Raw genomic sequence first — 21,514 nt, 5'->3', positions numbered from 1 at the left:
GTCTGGCCTGGAATTCACTGTGTAGACCAAGCATCCTGAGTCCTGATACTAATGATGGCACCTTTACAATGAGTACAAGTGTGCATCATTTAGTGAGCAGCAAAAGGCATGAGTTGTGAAAGCAGCCGTGAAGACTGCTTTGGCTGCATCATTAGGGGCTGGCCGTGAAGGAGTGAAAGGGTTTGAGGAAGACTATAACAGGATATTGATATTTATAAAGGTAAGGGCTCAGTGAGAGCTCTCACATGCTTGGATCTTGAAAGGTCTATGATACATCGGTAGGGCCAGAAGCACACAGTACTGAGGAGCTAACTCTAACTCCCCTCCGGAAGCCTTGGATCCACTGGGGAAAGGTTTCTAGGGACTTGGTTAGGTCAAATTAACAACACAGAAATTTCAGAAAAGGTGGGATCACCCTGCTTGCAGTTGTCAGTAAGAGTCAGAAACCCTTGTAATTGTCTTTTCTCTAGTTTGTCTGGGGATCTTTGGGGTGCCTGGTTTTCTAGAATAAAGAGTTTACCTCTGTGGAATAAATCTTGCCTTTCCTTACAAATTAACCTGTGGCACTCTTAGGTTCTCTCTGAGCTAAAGAAGTAAGCAGAGGGGTGGCTAAGTCTTATAGTTCTCCTCCTTTGTAGGAGTCAAGAAAAGGTCATCCACGTATTGAATAAGAAGAGAGTCCCATGGAACATTATGGCCTTGGGTCCTTGGTTGGGCACTTGGGAAAAGGAGAAAGATGACCCAGTGAGTCCAAGACACAGAAACCATATACAGTGTTGATTTCCTCTAGAGAAGACAAATAGAACTGTTGAGGGTTTGTTTGATTTTGGTTGTTGTTGTTTTTGTTTGTTGTTTGTTTTTTGATCTAAAGAGACACCAGGAAAAGCAATGTGCATAACTGTGAAGCTCTGGGACCTCATAAGGGCATCTGAGCTGGCACTGGGAGCAAGTGGAGAGTATCTTATTGACAATATTGTACCTATGTCAATCAATAATTTGAAAGGATGTCTTTTAATCTTTTGGGATGTGTTCCTTTGTGTGTTCAAGGGTAAAATGTGAACTGAAACTCTCTTCTCTTGTGACTTGCGCCTCCCAAACCCCCACTTTCAGTTCCTGAATCCCTGGGCTCTTTCAAAATATCCTGCCTGGCTTGGAAGGCCAGCTGCAGGGCTATTTCCCACTCTAGCTTCTGCTTACAAAAAAATCTCTTTATGGTTTGAAGCTACTCACAAAAGCAGGATAGCTAGAGAGAGCACTTCTGCTTCCTGACCTGGTACATGCTACCTATCTAGTGCCAGGTTCCAAGGCTCTCCCTGAAGGCTCCTTTGGGCTCCTCTCTCGCCAAATGGAAAGATGGCCTTCAAAAGGCCCTGACCAACACCTACGCTATCCTAAACCTTATTTTTAAATGAAGTTCATTTTCTTTTAAGTCACTGTAGGAGATCTTCTTATCTTTGTTTTTATTTTTTAGTTGAATTTTCTGCCTCTGAAGTACAACTATCAAATGAACTAATTAATATATATCTTGATGATATACTCCAAAAACAATGCTCAATTCTTCTACAAAGGACAACAGTTTTTTAACTAAGAATGAAATCTAAACATAACTATACCATGCAGACATTTCCCCCTGTATTTTAATGGAAGTTTATCTTTAAGAGGTAAGTGGGTGTTGTGTTGTCTGGCTGTCCAAGAGAATGGAAGGGCCAGAAGGAGAACTGGGCAGGATGGAGGCATGCAGGGTGGCAGAAGAGAATGGAAGGGTTGAACTCTGGTGTGGGATGACCTCAAAGACAGTTTTATGCTGTTTATGGTTTGTTTTGCTTTGGTCAAGGAATCCATTCATGAATCACTTTAGAATCCAATTCCTTCACATGCTTCCTCACACTATCATAAACAAATGAAGACTTTTGAGTGTCTGCATTCTTGTTCCCTTCTGTTCTGAAGCTCCTCTCAAGAAAATTTGTTCACATCTCAAGTTTGTTGTGGTAAACACTGTAATTTTAAATTCAGCCCTAAACTGTCCTGTCATAGAAGGATGCAAGTTAGAAAGCCAAGTGCACACATTTGCGTGTAAGATGTCTGGTCCAGGCAAACTACAAATGAGGAAGACACAAATGCATCAGAGCCTGAGTGGTGAGCTGAGTTGCCTGTGGCTCAGGGGCTCAGGGGCTCAGGGACTCAGGGGCTCAGGGGCTCAGGAGCTTAGGGGCTCAGGGGCACAGGAGCTCAGTGGCTCAGATACTCACAGCCAGACATTTCCACACTTCCTGCAGAAAGAGCATTTGGAAAGATTCTCTTGAACTAGCTGGCAAAATGAAACAAGCCTGAGGAAAGTTCTGGTAAAGTTTTGAACAAAGACAAAATTTGCCCTGTGGCAGGTAGTATTGATGTAGGGTCCACATTTGTCCTATTGGATGCTTTCTTCTGCGGATGCACAATAAACATGGTGGCAACAGGAGGCAGGCCAGCAGTAGTGCTGTAAATAAGACAGACGTCCTAAGGACAGATGATTTTCTTATTAGGACAGGCAATCAACAAACTACTAAAACAATCTTTTTATTTTTGGAAGACAAAATTGATCCACTATTTGGGGAACTTAATAAAATGAAAGGAGCTTCAGCCCAAACAATACTCATATCTGTCATTGTTTCAGTCTGCTTATACTCCATGCAGGAGACCTCAGGGCCTCAGAGACACAGAGTCAGGAGAGGTGGGCTATATTATTGTTTGAATCTAAAAGGTCCCCACATGCTTGTGCTTTAAAGGCTCATTCCTTGACAAATGGTGCTGTTTTGGGAGTTTTGGATTTTTAAGAGATGGGACATGGCAGGTGGAACTGGGTCTATGATGGGGATGATTTGAACAAGAGTATAGCTTGGCCATTAGTTCTAGCTGCCCTCTGCTCCCTGTCTTGCTAGCCTGTGGTCAGCTGAAGGTTGACCTACTCCAGGATGACCTCTCCACTCATCCTACCTATGATGGTCTATAGCTCTCTGAAACCATGAGTAAAAAACTAGAGTTTTTCTTCCTATAAAGTCATTCCTGCAGTGTATTTTGTCCCAGTGTTGGAAAGGTAACATAACACAGTTGAAGAGAGGTCTCCTCTGGCTCTCTGTGGACCCCCATTGTCAGGGACAGCCCCGCTTATACACTGAAGGCCTAAAATCAGCCATAGGCCTAAAATCAACAATAGGCCTGACAAACAAGCCTGCTAGCACAAAGTCTTGGGTCTCTGTGGAAAAACACTGAAACAGATGCCTAGAAGCTAGTGTAAACAAGCAGCTTTGGTGGAAAATTGCCAGGCTGAATACATAGACCTTGTAGATAGGTAGCCTTGGTGGATAGTACCAACTTAGATAAGGACAAGTGAATCATAGGCAGAGTCATAGTGATCTGTCCCCTGAACCTTCACCCAGCTGACACTCTGTTCTAGAAGATATCTATACTCCCCCTGAACACCTATGCTCCTGTGTCATCCCCTTCCCCATATCCTGCCTTTTTGTGTACGTAACCTGTGTGTAAAAAAGTAAAAATGGTGGTTTGACCAGCCTGTAGACAAGCCGTGTTCCTTGTGTTCACCTGTTTCCCCCATGTTCTCTTTCAGGTGATCTCTCCAGACCCCTGTTTAATGCCCTGTTGGACAGGACATTTTGGTGCCCCACTTTGGGCGCCCCAACCCTGTGACTGAGCGATGACTTTCTTGGAGAGATGAAGACAGCTCTATGTGAGTCCAGCTGTCCTTTCTAGCCCCCTAAGTCACTGAACTAGCAGGTGGCGTGAACAATGAGGCTGGAAGCCACCAAGTGCTCCCAGCCATCTAGAAATGAAGCCATGAATCAACTTTCTCTCCCTACTTTCTACACAGCCTCTCCATTCATTCTTGACTGTATGAGAGTTCCTGGACAACCTAGAATGAAGACCAGAGCTCTGACTATGTGACCTATTCTCACGTTCTGTCACTTTCGAATGTGGATGGAAAATGCAGCTTTGCCTCAAAGCTGTCAGTTGTTGGAGCTACTCTTGCCATCAGAGTGTGGTGTAGCACACACAGCAGGTCATCATCAGTGTAGCACACAGGGCAGATTATCATCAGTGTGTGCACACATGGCAGGTGTCACAAGTGTGTGTGCATATGGCAGGTTGTCATCAGTGTGGCACACATGGCAGGTTGTCATCAGGGGTGGACACATGGCAGATTGTCATGAGTGTATGCACACACGGCAGGTTGCCATCAGTGTGTGCACACATGGCAGGTATGATCAGTGTGTGCATACATGGCAGGTATCATCAGTATGTACACACATGGCAGGTTGTTATCAGTGTGTACACACAATGCAGGTTGTCATTAGTGTGTGCACACATGGCAGGTTGCCATCACTGTGTTCACAGATGGCAGGTTGGCATCAGTGTGTACATGCATAACTGGTTGTCATCAATGTGTGCATACATGGCAGGTTGTCGTCAGTGTGTGCATACATGGCAGAGTGTCATCAATGTGTGCACACATGGCAGGTTGTCATCAGTGTGAACACACATGGCAGGTGTCATCAGTATGTACACACATGGCAGGTTATCATCAGTGTGTACACACAATGCAGGTTGTCATTAGTGTGTGCACACATGGCAGGTTGCCATCACTGTGTTCACAGATGGCAGGTTGGCATCAGTGTGTACACACATAACTGGTTATCATCAGTGTGTGCATACATGGCAGGTTGTCATCAGTGTGTACAAACACGCCATGTTGCCATCAGTGTGTGCACACATGGCACGTTATCACTATATACACACATTGAAGGTTGTCATCAGTGTGTGTACACATGAGAGGTTGTAATCATTTGTCCTGTCCAGCAGGGCATTAAACAGGGGTCTGGGAAGATCACCTGAAAGAGAAAGTGGGGGACAGGCTGACGCAAAGAAATGATGATCTGTCTATAGTCTGATCAGATCACAATTTTTACTTTTTCACACACAGGTTATATACACAAAAAGACAGGATGTGGGAAAGGGGATGACACAGGGGCGTAGGTGTTCAGGGAGAGTACAGATATCTTCCAGAACAGAGTGTCAGCTGGATGAAGGTTCAGGGGACAGATCACTATGACTCTGCCTATGATTCACTTGTCTTTATCTAAGTTGGTACTATCCACCAAGGTTACCTATCTACAAGGCCTATGACTATCCAGGCTTGGCAGCCTTCCACCAAAGCTGCTTGTTTACACTAGCTTCTAGGCATCTGTTTCAGTGTTTTTCCACAGAGACCCAAGATTTGGTGCTAGCAGGCATGTATGTCAGGCCTATGGCTGATTTTAGGCCTTCAGTGTATAAGCAGGGCTGCCCCTTACAATCATTGTTGTCATCAGTATGTACACACATGGCAGGTGTCATCAGTGTGTACACATGTGTCAGGTGTCATCAGTGTCCTCACACATGGCAGGTGTCATCAGTGTGTACACACATGGTAGGTTGTTACGAGTATTTCCACAAATGGCAGGTTGTCATCAGTGTGTGTACACATGGCAGGTTGGCATCAGTGTGTGCACACATGGCAGGTTTTCATCAGTGTGTGCACACATGGCACGTGTCATCAGTATGTACACACATGGCAGGTTGTCATCACTGTGTCCACGCATGGCAGATTGTCATCAGTATGTGCACATAGGGCAGGTGTGATCAGTGTGGGCATACATGGCTGGTTGTGGAAAGCTTTTGGGGACGCTTGGCAGGAATCTGACATTGGCAAAGGAAAAGGAAGTAAGTTCAGGCAGGATTCTAATTTTAGGCTAAAACAGAGAAGTAATTTCAGTCAGGAATCTAAATCTTAGGCTAGAACAAAGAAGTAGGCTTCAGGTATAAATATGATTTTGGGGTAGGACAGGGAAATAGGCTCAAATATTTTGGTCATCCTGATAAGCCCTAGGAAACAGTGATCACAGGAGTGATCATGGGACTCTGCTTATTGCCTTGCTTTTTTTTTTTTTTTTTTTTTTTTTTAACTACGATTTGCCTTTATTGTATTGCTTGTTCCTCAACCTAGAACTGACCTAAAAACTTGCATGTAAATAAAATGGTATAAAAGCAAATTGGGAAAAAAAAACCTGCCTGCGGCCTCATAACTGGCTGGAGTCATGCTACAGTGTTGTTTAATCGTCTTTTTTTCTTTTTAATCCTCACTTCTGCACTCAAGAACCTGTTGACTGCCTGAGCTAGCTTGGTCAGATGGCACCTCAACATTGGACATCCAGTAAGTGGGATACAGTGAAGGACACTGCAGAAATTTGAAGAGTGCACAAAGGAAAGTAAAAATTTGGGCCAGTGGTGATAAACCTTGTAGAAGGACAAGGTAATGGTAAAATGTGTTTTGTGTATGTGTTTAGAGTTATGCTAAAATCTAGAGAAGTGAACGTAATTCTCATAGCTGCTTAGTCTTTGGAGCCTGACTAGAGATAGTTTACACCCTAGATATGGGTTTGAGAGAAGCAGTCCTCCCCTACTATTTGTTGATGGTTTGGCGAAAGAGAAGGAAAATGAACGTAAGCTGTCTCAGAGCTCTCCTAGGAACAGGCAGAGGTCAGGGATGTCCTGTCTCCTCTCTGGCTCCTACTGGAGAAATGCTTTGTTCTGTGTCCCGTAGGTAGAATATCTGGGTCCCTTCAGGACATCTAGTCCTCTTCCCTCTCTATTGTCTGTCTCTGGTGCACCAGTCTGTCCGTGTCTGTTAGCTTATGTTTCTGTTTTTGTTTCATTGCTTCAATGTTCTGTATTTCATGTTCAAAAGAAAAAAAATGGTGAAAACTTTATCTGCTGGTTGTTCAGCCCTTGAATCAGTTTTTAACTAGTTAAAAAAAAAGAAAGAAAGAAAGAAAAAAGAAAAAAAGAAAGAAAAAGAAAGATAGAAAAAGGAAAAAGAAAAAGCAGTTTCAATTGGCCTTTGGACCCCTACACCTGTAGTTAGGAGTCTAGCACAGCTGGTTATTGCAAAATACTGATTTTTGATCTATTGCATGTGCAATTTTTTTAGGCAAAATTGATAATCATTATCCAAAAGACAAGATGTTACAGTTTTCCTCTATGTATGCATTTGCATTTCCCATGAATTTACGCATGCAGCGCATAGAAAATGCACTTACTGTATTTACAGAGGGCTCATCTAATGGGAAGGCAGCATATGTGATTGGGCCACATGTTTATTCTCTTGAGTTTCCCCCACTTCAGCACAAGCTATTGAACTATGTGCTGTAGCCACTGTTTTTGAAATATTGAAAAAAAAATCAAGCTTTCAGTTTGTATACTGATGTAGCCAATATATAGCTTATGGTTTACAATTACTTAAAACTGTTCCATTTTAGTTACTTCTAATTCTCAAATTTTGCAATTACTTATGCAAATACAACTCAAGAGAATGCACTGTTCCTTACCTTTGTAGGACATTTAAGAGCTCAGACCCCTTAGTGAGGGCAATGCCACAGGAGATTTGTATACCAGGAAGGTTATAGGCCTGACACAGGAACAATTTGCTAAATAATCTCATTCTTTACATCATCAAAATAGTAATAGCTTGAGACAACAATTTGGTATTTCTAGAGAATGTGCACGTCAAATTTTAAAGACTTGTCCTGAATGTCCTCAATTTCTACCTGTATCACATAATGGTGTTAATCCTCAAGGACTTATACCTAATCAATTATAGTGAATGGATGTTACTCATATTTCTGATTTTAGAAAATTAAAATATGTATATGTGACTATTGACACCTTTTCAGGCTTTCTAGCTGCAACTGCTTTAACAGGAGAAGCAACTAAAATTTTAATTAGTCATTGCCTGCGTTGTTTTTCTATACTGGGTGTTCCCAAACAGATTAAAACAGATAATAGAACTGGCTATTGCAGTCAAGCATTTGAGCCTTTCTGTTGGCAATTCAATATTACCCATATTATTGGGATTCCTTTTATAAGGAATGTCCTCAAGGACAAGGTATTGTGCAATGAACCCATACACCACAAAACCATTTAAATATGCTCTTTTCATTCTAAATTTTTAAAATTTGGATGTTCATGGACGTTCAGCAGCTAAGCATTTTTGGCATCTTCACACTTCCACTATGTATGCTTCAGTGAAATGGAAGGATCCTATGACAGGCCAATAGCATGGACCCAACCCTGTACTCCTATGGGGACAAGGTCAGGTTTGTGCTTTTTCACAGGAAGAAAATGGGTCACAGTGGTTGCTGGAAAGGTTGGTGCAACAAATGGAACAATCCCAACCTTCCTACTGATTCCCCTACTGATGATGATGATTCCTGCACATGGTGAAGTCCACTGGGCCTACATTCCTGACCCACCACTAATACATCTAGCAGTGTGGTCCAGACTCGATATTCTTGTGACAAGTAATAATACTCAATTTCTTGGATCTCCCTGGACAGGGGAGTCAATTTATAATAAGACTGTGATGTTCAGTGCATTTGATGATGGGATTCCTGTTTGCATTGTGAAGAATAGTACAAATGATGGGTGTATTTCAGTATTTCTTCAAACTTGGAAGAAAAAGGTTTTACAAACTGTAACTCAAAGCATAGAGATAGGCATGCCCATACATTATATGGGATTTGCCCCGATCCTCATGAGCTGTGACCTTGTGGATCGGTACCCACAGAGAATGTGGGACAAGATTTTTAACAAAGTTATTAGATGGAAATAATGTTTTAATCAACACCCAATGTGTTTTAATGTTTCCAGTAAAATGCAAATTATCGATTGGGCAGGAAATCAATCAAACATTGGGCAAAAGGAAATGTCCATAGGCCTTTGGCGATCAGAAGCAGGCCATTTCCAGTGGCATATCTGGAAGTTAGCTGCAGCTCTCTATGAAGTCATACTGGCTATAGATAACATTGGGACAGGATCTGGACTAACAACAAGTGTTAGTGCATGTGTTAAAGCTCCTAATCTTTTATTAATTGGTCATGTTAAAATTACTTTTGATTCTTCTACAGTATTCAATATAAGTTGTGCTGATTGTACATATTCTAATTGTGTTAGTGTGTTGAAATCTGGAATGTCTGTCTATCTACCAGCTTTTGTTTTATTGCCAGTGAGTATTACAGGACTTTGGTATTCTGAAAAACTTGCAAGTACTGGAAGAAGTCAGTCAGGCTTTAAGCAGAAGCAAGAGTGTGGTTGGCTTGATTATTGCTGGTACAGCAGCTTTAACTACATTAATAGCCAGCACCACTGCTTCTGCAATTGCTTTGACACAAGAAGTTACGACAGCTACTTTTGCTAATCATGTAGCAAAAAATGTTACTAATACTCTGAGTGTTCAAGAGGATATAGATAGGCATTTGGAACAACAAATCGATAATCTTTATCCTATTCAAATTATTGGAGAAGAGATTCAGAGTGTAAATGTAAGGGGCCATCTTGATTGATAGTCAGGCTAAATACCAATGGATTTGTATTACTTCTAAAATTTACAATGATAGTCATTATAACTGGGAAAAAGTTCAAAGACACTTGCAGGGTATTATAATTCTAATACCTCTATGGATGTTTTAGCTTTGCACACTGAGATGATGAATTTAAGGAATTCTGCTCCACTGAAATTTGATCCTGCAGATACTGCTGATAAAATTATACATGGCCTGAGGTCAGTATTTCCATCTTGGTCAAAATTCAAGAATGGTATACATAGCTTGAGCATGCTAACCCTTTTTGTCCGGGAAATACGTTTTATTCCTGCCCATAGTGTTAAAGCTTGTCTTTAGAAACATCAACATGTTGGTGGCAAGATACATGTCTTGAAACAAAAAATGGACCCCCAGACAGAGTTGTTGATTTAACAGGCTGGCAAGCAAATGATGGGAAACATTCTGCAGTGCCTTGCCAACCTAAGACAGAAATGCATTGCTTTTGATAATGCATATTCCATGAAGGGTAAGGAGGGTGTTCTTGTCAGAATGACCTAAGACAGGCTCAGTCTTGTTAAATAAAAACACAGGGGTTGGGGAAGAATGTGTAGAGCTTTTGGAGTCACATGGCAGGAATCTGACATTGGCCAAGAACAATGAAATGGGCTTTAGGCAGGAATCTGACATTGGGCCATGACAAGGAAGTAAGTTCAGGCAGGAATCTAATTTTAGGCTAAAACAGAGAAGTAATTTCAGTCAGGAATCTAAATCTTAGGCTAGAACAAAGAAGTAGGCTTCAGGCACGAATATGACTTTGGGGTAGGACAGGGAAGTAGGCTCAAATATTTTGGTCATCCTATGAGCCCTAGGAAACAGTGATCATAGGAGTGATCACAGGACTCTGCTTATTGCCTTGCTTGTTCCTTGACCATTTGCATTTATTGTATTGCTAGTTCTTCCACCTAGAACTGACCTAAAAACTTGCATGTAAATAAAATGGTATAAAAGCAAATTGGGAAAAAATACCCACCTTCAGACATGGGGTCATGCAACAATGTCATCTAATCATCTTTTTTCTTTTTAATCCTCACTCATACAATGTAGAACCTGTTGAATGACTGAGTTGGCTAGGTCAGCAAGTTTCATCAGTATGTACACACATGGTAGGTGTCGTCAGTGTGTAGAGACATGGCAAGTTGTCATAATTGTGGCACACTTGGAAAGTAGACATCAGTGTATACACACATGGCAGGTTGTCATGAGTATGTGCACACATGGCAGGTGCTATCAGTGTGTGTACACATGGCAGATTGGCATCAGTATGCATACACATGGCATGTTGTCATAAGTATGAACACACATGGCAGGTTGTCATCAGTGTGTGCAAACGTGGAATGTTGTCATCAGTGTGTGCACACATGGCAGGTTGTCTTCAGTGTGTGTACACCTGGCAAGTTTCATCAGTGTGTGCACACATGGGAGGTTGTTTTCAGTGTTTGCATATATGTCAGGTATCATCAGTGTGTGCAAACATGGAAGGTTGTCCTCTGTGTGTGCACACATGGGATGTTGTTAGTGTGTTCACACATGTCATGTTGTCTTCACTATGTAGATACATGGCAGGTTGGCATCAGTGTGTTCACACATGGCAGGTTGGCATCAGTATGCATACACATGGAAGGTTGTCATCAGTGTGTGCATACATGGCTTGTTGTTATCAGTGTGTTCACACATGTTGTTTTCACTATGTAAAAACATGGCAGGTTGTCATCAGTTTGTGCACCTCAGGCAGGTTGTCATCAGTGTGTTCACAGCTGGCCAGTTGGTGTCAGTATACACATACATGGCAGGTTGTCATCAGTGTGTGCACGAATGACAGGTAACATCAGTGTGAGCACACATGTCAGGTTGTCATCAGTTTGTGCACACATGTCAGATTGTCATCAGTATGTACACAAATGGCAGGTTTTCATCAGTGTATGCACACATGGCCAGTGTCATCAATGTGTACACACATGGCAGTTTGTCTTCAGTGTGTGCACACATGGCAGGTGTCATCAATTTTTCCAATTTTCTTCCTAATATTTTCTTTTTTCACTCATTGTTGCTTTGAGCCCAAGGTTTTCTGGTTATTTCAGCAAGTACCATGGAGACACATGCCAGCCCTGTCTTTGCTATCTTATGTTGTCACTTAGCCTGTCTTCCACCTTTTTTTTTACTGCTGTAGTTTGGCTCAAGGTAGCTCATGACTTAACTATTAGTACTGAACAACCCACTGAAGAGGTTGACTTTAAAACCCCACATCCAGATGGATGCTGAATTTTTGTCAGCTGTCTGGAAAATGGTGTGTAATCTTTCTACCAAAGCTAAGGTCCAACACAGGCAAGCTTCAAAATCATCTAGTACTGTATGGAACAGACTATCAGTAATTATTTTTCATGTTAATTTTAGAATGTAAAAGTGCCATCAGTGCTCCTAAGCCTGGGAGACTGAGCTCTGGTGTTTCCTTTACCCTGTCCACCTACTTTATGACTGAGATAACAAACCTGCCTTTGTAGGTGCAGGGAGAGGGTGGGGGTAGTGTCCCACCAATCCCATCCCTTCTATTCCTTGGCATCTCGGTGACTCTTGTTTCTCAGGTAGCTTCTCTTATAAAACTGATTCCAGCCACTTCTTCCCAGAACAGAGCCCTCTCTGTCTCCATATCCTCTGGGGAGAGGAGGAGGGAGGGAGGGAGAGAAAGAAGGAGAGAGAGAAAGAGGGAGGGAGGGGGAAGTAAGAAAGGGGAGAGAAGGATTCAGCTAGGGAAAAAGACTGAGGTTGGTGGAGGGATGGAATGAGTTAGGGAGAGAGGAAGAGGGAAGGAGGGATGGAAGAGGGAGGAAAAGAGAGGAAGGGATAAAGGGAGAGAGGGAGGGAGGAAGAAAAAAACGATTGAAGGAAGGAGAAGGATGGAAGGAGGGATGGAGGGAAGGAAGGAGTAGAGAGAGAGAGAGAGAGAGAGAGAGAGAGAGAGAGAGAGAGAGATCAGCTATAGTGTTCAGAGCCTTTACAGCTTTCCTTAGCTGGTTCACTGTTAGTCATACCAGCCTTTGAGTGTCTGGCTTTTCTGGTGAGAGCACTTGTGCCTCACAAAGCACAGCTTTCCTACTTCTGCTTTTGAAATCTCCTTTCCTTCCTTTCACAAATACATTTTGAACTAACCATGATGACATAGGTCTGTAATAACAGCAGTTGGGAGACTCTAGTTAGAGGGTCATGAGCTCAAGGTTACTGTGAATCCAAAGCCAGTGTATAGTGAAATCTGTCTTAAGAAACAAACAAACAGCTGGGCAGTGGTGGTGCATGCTTTTAATGCCAGCACTTGGGAGGCAGAGGCAGGCGGATTTCTGAGTTTGAGGGCAGCCTGGTCTACAGAGTGAGTTCCAGGACAGCCAGGGCTACACAGAGAAACCCTGTCTCAAAAAAACTAAAAAAGAAGGAAGGAAGGAAGGAAGGAAGGAAGGAAGGAAGGAAGGAAGGAAAGAAAGAAAGAAAGAAGGAAAGAAAGAGAGAGAGAAACCAAACAACCAAGGCTGAAATGAAGATGTAACTTCATTACAGAGACTTTGCATTCACAGAGTTCTGGGTTCTGTTTCCAGTGCTGAGAACATACTGCTTTGTGCTGTGAAGAAACATCACAATTAAGGAAAGTGCATGAAAGGTAGTCATTATAAACAGACTTATTAACCTCCCAGGAGGGTAAAGAAACAGGTTTTTACCAGTATCCCAGGAGCCTTCAGTGTATCCCTTCCCAAACAATCTTCTGCCTTTTAGAAATAACCACTGGATTTATGGTAATCGTGCTATTGCTTTCTAATAGCTTTATAAAATTGAAGAAAATATTTTTATTCCATTTAAAAAAATATGATTGACATTCAATTTTACAAATACTTTGAATTTCTAGAGGGTCATATGACTTTTCTAGTATAAATCTATTAATGTGACGAAGTATCTTTGCATTTCTAATGTAAGATAAACCTAGTTATGTTCATTTCTTATGACTGATTTAATAAATTAACAAAACAACATATTCAAAAGCCCAAGGTGAATATTAAGAACTTAATCAGCAGAGATGTATTCCTTTTAATGTTATTTTTATTTACTTTTAGTGTGTGTATGGATGTGCCTGTACATGAATCAGGTATCCAGGAAGCCAGAGTGTTGAATCTCCCTGTAACAGGTGGTCGTGGGCATTTGTGAGCTTCTTGGCCTGGGTGCTGAGAACTGAACTCGAATCCTCTGATGTAGGCCATTCTTCACTGCTGAGGAATCTTCTCAGCCTCCTCTGAAGACTTCATAACAGTAAACAACGTGTCTTGGTCAAATCTGCTCCCAATCCCCCACTTCTCCCTCCTTATTTTCTCTTTCTTTTATTTTATGAGATTATATAATTACATAATTTCTCCCTTCCCTTCCTCTAAATTCTCTCAAATACTCCTTCTTGCTCTCTTTCAAATTCATGGCTTAAAAAAGTTACACACACACACACACAGACACACACACACACTCCTAAATATAACCTGCTCAGTCTGAATGATATTACTCATATGTATGTTAGACTGACTGTCTGGTTTGGATAGCTGACTAGTGTGCTTGGTTGTGTGTTGAGTATTCTGTAGGCTTGAGCCCAAGAGGTCTTCCTCCTGTTCACATTAGATGTCTCCTGTTGTTCAGCTCGTCTTTAGGCAGCCTGGTAGGGAGACTTTAGTGGTGAATTTCTGACTTCACTAGGAGACACAATCTCATAGTAAACTTCCTGATCCTCTGGTTCTTATAATTTTTCCACTCTCCTGTTCCACAGTGTTCATTGAGCCTTAGGTGTGAGAGTGTTTTATAGAGGTATCTACTGGGATGGTGCTCCACCACTCTGCATTTTGACTTGTTGTGGTTTTCTGTAATGGTCTCTGTCTGCTACAAAAAGAAGCTTACTTAATGTTGGGTTAGGACAACCCTTATGTGTGAGTATAAGGACAAATATTTAGAATATAGTTAGGGATTGTGTTGGTTTAGTAAAGAAATAGTGATTTTAGGCTCTCTTCCAATATCCAAGACTTCACTGGCCTTGAGAAGTTGGCTAGGCTTTCATTATCAGGCAAAGTTTACCTTTTGTTAAACAGGTCTTAAGGCAAATTAGAAAGTTGTTGGTTACTGCCAAGGTATGTGTGCCACTACTACTCTCTTAAGGTTATGGCACCATGCTGGTCATTGTGGTTCATAAGTGCCATAGCTAGGAAGGACTATTGATTGCTTCCCTCCTTGGAAGCTTGCGTAGTGCCTTCTAATACTGTGAAACCTGGTCCTCAGAAAGAGCATTCTGGTCAGCTCCAGCTTAGGGAAATGGGTCATGTGTCTGAAGTACATGCTGTCTTCAGAAATATGGACTTACCTCCTACCTGTGGGGACAACCAAGGGCTATAGTAATAAGCTGTATATTTTAGAAGTCTTTTTGGATGACCCTGAACAACAACAAGCTGTCAAAAGACAGCTTTTCATGCCTGGAGGGAGCAGTGCCAGCCCAGATTAGACATTTAAACTATACTACACACACACACACACACATGCACACGCAATATAACTATGGTTTAAGTGAAAATTCTGTGTGTAGACACAGAATTTCATGCAGTTTTAGGAACTTTTTAGATAGTTGATGGTATGACTCCCTATTTTTTTCAGATGTCTTTACTATTATTTTCTTCTCCCTCTTTTGTATTCTCCCCCACAAAGAGCATCTATCCATCTTTCTATTTCCCCAATCACATCTTTACTTATTTCTTTTGTTATTTCTGTAATTCATTGAATCCAGTTAGTACTTTGTTAGATGCTAACTAATCTTGTTGGCTGGATCATGTACAGGTTACCTAGCTACTGTGAGGTCATGTGTACAATGGCCATGTCATGTCTGGAAGAGAATATTTCACAGAACGCTCTCCATCCTCTGGCTCTTACATTTTAATCACCTCTTCTTCTAAGATGTTCCCTGAGCAGGTGTTCCCTGAGCAGATGTCCCTGAGCAGATGTTCCCTGAGCAGATGTTCCCTGAGCAGATGTTCCCTGAGCAGATGTCCCTGAGAAGGTGTTCCCTGAACAGATGTTCCCTGAACAGATTTTCCGGGGCAGATATTCCCTGAACAGATGTCCCTGAGCAGATGTTTGCCAAGCAGATGTTCCCTGAGCTGATGTCCCTGAGCTGATGTCCCCTGAGCTGATGTCCCCTGAGCTGATGTCCCCTGAGCTGATGTTCCTGAGCTGATGTCCCTGAGCTGATATCTCTGAGCAGGTGTCTCATTTAGGGCTGAGTACCCCATAGTCATTTATGAGTCTGCTTGGTCCCTAGGGTTCTTGTCTTACTTGAGCTGCCCTCAGAGAGCACAATCCATACCCAGGTCCTCCTCTCTCCTCTCTTTCATGACCTTTCACCTTTCTCAGAAACAGGCTAGCATGTGTTTCCAGTATCAGGGACCACCCTATAAATTCTTCAGGCCCTTCTCCCTAGAATACAGAAGACACGAACCAGGTAGGTTTAATGATTTTCCAAAGAAAATTTCCCTACAAAATATCCTCCATGACCTCTCCTCTTTGACTTGTTATTTCCTCCCTCTGATGAGAGACTTCCTGGAGAGGAGGACCAAAGGAGGGATGCCCAGATTTAGAAACTTGCTGGAAAATCTGCATCTTTGTCATCTGCTTTATCCCTTTCTGTGATACTTGTAGCTATCGTATCTTGGCATTTCCATCAAATCTTCAAAACTTAGCAGCCCATAACATTTGTGAATTTTTATAAATACTATTCTTCCGTTTTTAAAATTATTGTATGCTCTCTGTGTAAATTGTGGTTTGAACCTCCAACCACTGAGATTGGTAAATTCAGTTCACACAGGTCCACATACATTTAGTTTAACCTTTTAATTGCTTGAGAATGCAATCAACTCCAAGTAACTGTCATTAATCAATCAAGAGTCCTCTCCTGATACAAGATTATTGCAAGGAGGCAGCTGCTGGTTCTGCTTCAGCAGCTCTGCAGCACTGGGCCAGCCTTTCTGAGGTTCCCCACAGTTCCTCTTCATATCGGAAAAGCAGATTTCTCAAGTTCTATGTGTCATCCTGCATCACATGGTTCTTTAGCTGGAGAGGAAAGATGGAAAGACATTTAATGTGATTAGCTTCTATGGAGATGGGTAGGACAGGTTTGAAGATGGAAACTATGCTACTACCTAGTAAAGTACCAGCATGCACCTGCTGCTGCTCTGTGCTCATCTAAAATTCACGTACACCGCTCTTTCGTAAACTTGTATCCACAAAGGAGTTAACCCTAGTGTCTCACCAGTTCCTAAACATACTGGGAATCCAGACGCTCTCTATACAAAACACAGGCCCCTCACTTTAGGCTGTTTTATGTTACCAGAATAAAATCCCCAAGTCTAGATATTTTCTAAAGGAACGAGGTTTACCCTGGCTCCTGGCTCCTGGCTCCAGATGTTGGGAAGATCCAGAGTGTGACAGCATCACTGGCCTTCTGCGGCCTCAACTTGAGGCAGGAAGTGGAAGACATGACAAGTTGGCCAATGCAAAGGAAACAAAACCCGAGTACAGGTTTCTTTATAACTATCAGCTCTCTCAAGTTAATTAATCCAGTCCCGCAAGCATCAACCCATCCTCCAAAGACATTACTCCTTCTTAATGACCTAACATGTTTTAAAGATCCTCCCTTAACACTGCCATAGTGGTAATTTAATTTCAGCCTGAGCTCTGCAGGGACAAACCATATTCAGACTTCAGCATTCCTAGTTCAGCCCTAGCTATAGTTTCTGGTACTTTAAGCTAAAGAGCAAATCCCTTGTCAACATAGAAAGGATGGGAAGCACCAAGGGTTGTAGATTCCTGGAATGACAGAACTCCCATTGTGCTCTGTCACCTGGAAGCACCTTGGTTGTATTTGACAAAGACGGACATCTGGGGTCTGGAGAGATGGCTCAGTGGTTGAGAGGGCTGGCTGCTCTTCCAGAGGTCCTGAGTTCAACTCCCAGCAACCACATGTGTGATGGGATCCAATGCCCTCTTCTGGTGTGTTTGAAGACAGCTACATTGTACTCAGATAAAATAAATGAATAAATCTTTTTTAAAAAAGGCAGACATCAGCATTTCTTACATGTCTGCAGTATTAGGCAAAAATCTAGAGAAATGTAAACATGTATGCAACAAAAGACATACATGCTCTACAAGTTCAGAATAGAATTATTTGTAACAGCCTAAAACTGGAAATTTCCCTCGGTGTCCACGTGTAGTACAACAGTGAGCAGTGCCCCCATGGAATAATGTTCAGAAATGAGACCTGATTGATTGTAAACTCCACCAACATGGAAGGATCTCTAAGTTATGCTGAATATATGACTATGTGGTGCATGCCATTAATTCTAGCTCTCAGTAGGCAGTGGCTGGTGGGTCTATGAGTTAGAGGCCACCTTGGTCTATGTAGAGTGAGTTCCAGGCCAGCCAGGGAAATATAGCAAGATTGTATCTTAAAAAAAAAAATGCTGAGCAAGGGAGCCATAGACAAAGGAGTATATGGTGTATGATTCTATTTATGTGAGAAATAAACTAATAAAAGAACCCAACAGTGTTAGAAGGCAGGATAACAGGTGCCTTTGGAGATAGTGATATTTATTTAGTTTTGTTTTTCTGAGACAGGATTTCTCTGTGTGGCCCTGGCTGTCCGGGAACTCACTTTGTAGACCAGGTTGGCCTCAAACTCGGGGATCTGCCTGCTTCTGCCTCCCCAGTACTAGAATTAAAGGCGTGCATCACCACACCTGCCATGTTGGTAATATTCCAATTCTTGTTCTGGGTGCTGGGTTATGTGGATGTATTCAACTTCTGAAAACTCATTGAATTAAATTCTATGACTTTTAAAATGTGTATAATGTGTTCTGAATGCATGTATGTTTGTGCATCACATGGGTGCCAGTGGAGAGCAGAGGAGAGTGGAAAAAGGAAAAAAAAAAACTTTATTATGAGAAAAGACTGAAGCCCCGAGTACCAAGTAGACAGCAAATAGTTAGCATATCTTTTCACAGACGTGATTTTGAATTGCCTGAAAATGATGTATTGTCTTTTTCCAGATCTCCCTGGAACTGTAGTTACAGATGGTTGTGAGCAACCATGTGGGTGCTGGGAACTAAACATACTTCATCTGTAAGAACAAATGCTCTTAACCACTGAGCCACCTTGTCATCCATTGGGATATTTTTCTATGCACATGCTTTTCTTTGTCTACACTGTACATAAACACAGTGTGAATAAGGAAACCCATTCAATCTGCAGTGTGAACAGATAGTAAGAGCTTCCATTCAAGAAAAGCAGAGAATGGAGAACACAGTATATCCAGTCAGCAATTCACTACTGCTGCCAAACTTCCGTTTCTTCAGGAAAAATGTGGCAAGTTCTTAGCAGAGGAATGCAGAACCCCTCCCTAATCTGTCTTCTAATTCTACAGAACACACATTAGTTGCACCTGCTCCTGGTTGGAGAGAATCCTGGGGTCTGGGGACTACCATAGGGTTGAGCAGAATGTTGCTGACCAGGCTTGAAATTTTGGAGACACATGATTCAGTAATCTAGTAGCTGTCTGGTCCATGTATAAGTAATCATGATGAAATAGCTTAACTAGAGAGTCCTTAAATTGCCTTGTATTAAATATTTCGTTTTTTCCAATTGTGAGCAGATGTGCAACAAGATACAGGCTTAAAGCAGGACTGTCTGTAATAACCGCAAACTGCATTTTTCCTCGTGTCCACCAATCATTCACTTATAGTTTTGAACACTCACAGCAACACTGAGAATTCTAAATTGAGGTATTATTTTCATCCTATTCTCCCCACCCTGGAGTCCTCTCCACAGACAATACATCATTTTCAGGCAATTCAAAATCATGTCTGTGGAAAGATATGCTAACTATTTGCTGTCTACTTGGTACTTGGGGCTTCAGTCTTTTCTCATAATAAAGTTTTTTTTGGAACTGAAGCACACAAAAGAAATAGGTCATTTAAACCTCACAGCAAGGCTTTCCGTTCACAGGGCTCCTGACCAGCTCAGTTCACAGGCTGCAGACTGAGATCCTCTTTAATATGTGCTTTCAAAGCTAACAGATTCTAGCCTAGATTTGCCATTCATTTGAAGGACTTTGCAGAAAGTTACTAACAAAAGTCAATATTCACCAATATTCTAGATAGTTCTCTCAGAATACAATTATGTTTGGCATGTGGACTGTGTTCAAGGTCCAGCAAGTGACAGTCATTTCGCAGTTTCATTAAAGAGAGTCACCACATTTCCAGTTCCACCATCAGTTCCCTTAATCTCTAGTTGAATTTGTCACAAGTTGCAGAACAGCCACCTCGAAAAGTCTCAGTCATGCTGTCTCAGTCATGGGCCAAGCTTGGGCAAAAATGGACGGAAGCAGACAGATCCTGTGGAAGCCATCTCTAGGATGCCCTTAGTGGTTCTGTGATGGCTCCTAGCAGTAGAACTGCAGGAAACTAGAAGAGGTGAAAAAGGTGTTTTAAAGTTTTATAAAGTGTGATAGCACAAGGAGATTTGCTGAAAGATTCTATACAAAGGTAATGGAATCAGGAAGACCTCCAAGAATTCACCTTGAACAACCAAGTGAATATCAGTGATAATTGCTACCATAGACAAGACTGGCAGAAACATGGGTTTGAGGATGAGGACCAAGTTTTGCAAGGGGTTCTTAAGCTTAAGATGCCAGTTAGCCATCAAATGTAGCTGTCAAGAAGGCTGTTATTTAGAGGTATCAGGAATTATAGGAAAGATGGCTCACTTGGGAAAATACTGCCATATAAGCAAGAAGACCTGAGCTTGGGCCACTGGCACCCATATAAAAGCCTGGCATGGTCGAACGTGTCTGTAATCCCAGTGATGGACAAGGGAGTCTTGGAGACCCGAAAATTCCTGGAGCTCACTGGCTGATCAGCTAGCCGTGCCAAACTGATGAATGCCAGGTTCATCAAGAGACCCTGTCTCAAAACTTGAGAAAAGAGATAGAGGAAGGCATTCAGTGTAGATTTATGACATCCATACATAAGCTAATGCTCACACCCACATGGACACATACAAAACCTTTTGGGAGTTGTTTGCGTGCAGCTGGGTTTTCAAGCACAGGACTGGATGCAGTCACTTAATGAAGGTGCTCAGCATCACTGCACCTTTTTATTCGTACGTTAAGCAGAGGATGTGAAGCCAGTAGAACAGACAGAACAACATGTACAGTTGTCAGAAAACAAAAGAAAATGCTTCGAAGTGTGGCCGTGCCTTAGGGTCTTATCGATATGAAGAGACACCATGACCACGGTAACTCTTGTAAAGGACAACATTTAATTGGGGCTGGCTTACAATTTTTGAGGTTCAGTCTATTATCAACATGGAGGGAAGCAAGGCAGCATGTAGGAGAATATAGCAGTGGAAGGAGAGTGTGTGTCACACTGAGCATAGCTCAAGTGTAAGGAGACCTTTAACCTGTCTCCACAGTGACACATTTCCTCAGACAAGGCCACACCCACTCCAACAAGGGCACACCTCTTAATTGTGTCACTCCCTATGGGTCAAGCATTCAAACACAGGAGACAATGGGAGGAGCCAAACGTATCCAAATCACCATAGGATGTTTGACTGCCAGAAGAGACCCCAGGTTTGCACGGAGATTGCCATTTCAATAGCATTGTGGGAAAGAATCAGGACAAGCATCTATGCAGGTAAGAATGATCAGGTAAAAAAGGAGTACCTGGCTTGGTGGCAAGTGCTTATTAAAAAAAAAGTCTGAGCCAGGCTGTGGTGGCACAAGCCTTTAATCCCAGCACTTGAGAGGCAGAAGCAGTTGGATCTAAGTCTGAGGCCAGCCTGGTCTACAGAGCAAGTTCCTGAACAGCCAGGGCTACGCAAAAAGATACTGTCTCAAAAAACCAAACCAAACCAAACTAACCAAACTAACCAACCAAATCAAACCAAACCAAACCAAACCAAACCAAACCAAACCAAACCAAACCAAACCA

The 21,514-nt window shown here is 42.1% G+C and overlaps 1 long non-coding RNA gene across 1 annotated transcript; it reads left to right on the top strand.

Annotated features, from left to right (window-relative positions):
- Positions 1–1,475: 1,475 nt before the first annotated feature.
- LOC114619219 lies at positions 1,476–3,942 on the top strand. The gene is made up of 2 exons (XR_003711088.1): positions 1,476–1,661; positions 3,608–3,942. It is a non-coding gene; the product is annotated as an uncharacterized LOC114619219 (long non-coding RNA).
- The last annotated feature ends 17,572 nt before the right edge of the window (positions 3,943–21,514 follow it).

This window comes from Grammomys surdaster, unplaced genomic scaffold, assembly GCF_004785775.1.
Source record: "Grammomys surdaster isolate TR1022 unplaced genomic scaffold, NIH_TR_1.0 149, whole genome shotgun sequence".
NCBI lineage: Eukaryota > Metazoa > Chordata > Mammalia > Rodentia > Muridae > Grammomys > Grammomys surdaster.
Note: the sequence above shows the minus strand (reverse complement) of the source record. Positions and strands in the feature narration are given on the sequence as shown.